Below are 1,984 nucleotides of genomic sequence, written 5' to 3' on the forward strand. Positions count from 1 at the left end.
AGATTCTGCATTTTTGTGAAAGGTAAATATATCAATCAGCACTGAAAAATATTTTTTGCTATGATTTACTTTGAATGTGGATATCTGGATTAAAGATAGTTGATAGCGCTTAGCTCATGAAATTAGGGTCTGAGCCATAACTTGGAATCAATATGTCTTTTTTTGATTTCACTGAACTTTGAGCAGGACCCTCAAGAGGTTCACCCACATTAGGACATTGTGCTAACCCGATCGTCACTGTATTACTCTGTCACCTGGTTTTCCCTCCCATATTCATATCTTGTCTTTAGTAACTGGACTGTTCATCATGTGCCTTCTATGGTATTTTTTTGGATACAAACTGGCATGTAATTTTGAATAATTCTGTTAGATTTCTGTGCATATTTCATGTTTACCACTGTTTACTCTTCCCTTTCCATTTTGCCTTACCAAGAAGCAGCAAGATTTGGCAGACAGAACTGGATATAACATACTGGCTCTTTCTGCAATGTTCATAGCTTCTTGTTTTGCAAACAGATGTCCCTCCTGACTGTATTTTCAATGTAGTATGTACTTCCAGCTTCTTCTGTTTTGGTATAATTCATTTGTAGCATATGATGATACAGTTATGTGTGGTGTACCTTTAACACTCACCTTCTCATTTGGAGACATGTAGTGACTGGAAGTCTAGTTGTGAGCACTAAGTTTAGGTTAAATAAACATTGACTTTCACTTTGGTGGTCTAGAGTGAGAATATCATCGGACTTGGGTTTTTGCAAAATTCTTCTGCAGAGGACTTTGAATCAGGTTGGTAACTTGAGAGACCTGAACTGGCAGGGCTGTGTGAGCTTCCCAGGGCAGTGGGGGGTGGCTTACAAGCTGTCATTTCCTACTTTTAAAATGTAGTGTGTTGGAAAGCTGCCAGATTAATAACCTTGAAGATTGCAAATATTTTTATCCACTGTAGTTAGTTACACTGGCAATAGCAATATAAAGTGCCGCATAGTACCTCATCCAGACTAAAATAGAGTACTTGTCACTAATATAGATCAGTCATTTTGACTCATTGAGACTCATGCTTTTATTTTGGTTTTATTTTAATAAATGAACCAGTTATTGCCAACTATGCTGTAGATGCCTGTTGAAGTGGGGAGGCTATCAGTTCTCAACTAGAAGTAATTGCTCATGTGAGCATAGGACCTGCAGGATGAGCTATACTTAAGCTATCTTTATGTGTTTCTATGTGGAAGAAGAACCTTGTGTAATTTGTAATAAAATTAATATGACTAACTGATGGAGACTGGAAAATTGAGATCGTATCTAAAAATAATGCTGCACAATGATGCCACAGTTTAACAAGTAAAGATTTACCTACTAATTCTGGATTTGTTGACTTAAGAACTTCAGTAATCTCAGGCAATATACCAGAAATGGTTGTGACTGATAGTTCACATATAGTTTTGTTATGTGTAAGTAAGTAGATTCAAGAAGATTGTTAATTTTATACAGCCTATCTTTGCTTAAGTTGTGAACTTAAGCCAGTACTTGCCAGTCACCTGAAGTGTGACTTGACTTTGAAGATTGCTTCTTCCAAATGATAAAAGAGTCCCTGATTTGAGATGTTGAACCTGCTGAGCTCATGTGCTCATGAAATAATGATCGTGCTGTTGAACAAGTGGACCTTTGAGCTATAGCCTGGATTAAAATCAGAAAGAAATGGTGTCAATAGTTAATGTACTGAAATCCTCTTACTTGAATCCCTATTGCTGGTTTGGACTGATTGGTCTTGTCAACACTGATGCGACAACTCATTTCAAAACCAGAGCTGAGAATGGGTACCTACACTATTATAGACATGCATATACCTGACCAAATTTGCTGTAATTTCATTGAGGAATTGATTAATGGATAGGATGTAATGTGAAAGAAGGATGAGACTCCATAATCCTAAAGGAGGATGCTCTTCAGTTAGCCTTTAGAACTTGCTCTGTCATCGAATCCCATA

At 37.1% G+C, this 1,984-nt stretch overlaps 1 protein-coding gene across 4 annotated transcripts in view; it reads left to right on the forward strand.

Moving 5' to 3' along the window:
- ADAM22 (ADAM metallopeptidase domain 22) overlaps positions 1-1,273 on the forward strand; it is a 70,808-nt gene extending 69,535 nt beyond the window's left edge. For all 4 annotated transcript variants that reach the window (XM_017729244.1, XM_017729246.1, XM_017729245.1 and 1 more), the window contains one exon: positions 1-1,273. This exon is cut by the window's left edge and continues 2,110 nt beyond it. The gene's annotated coding sequence lies outside the window, so the exon portion shown is untranslated.
- The last annotated feature ends 711 nt before the right edge of the window (positions 1,274-1,984 follow it).

Source organism: Corvus brachyrhynchos, unplaced genomic scaffold (genome assembly GCF_000691975.1).
Source record: "Corvus brachyrhynchos isolate BGI_N302 unplaced genomic scaffold, ASM69197v1 scaffold142, whole genome shotgun sequence".
Classification (NCBI taxonomy): domain Eukaryota; kingdom Metazoa; phylum Chordata; class Aves; order Passeriformes; family Corvidae; genus Corvus; species Corvus brachyrhynchos.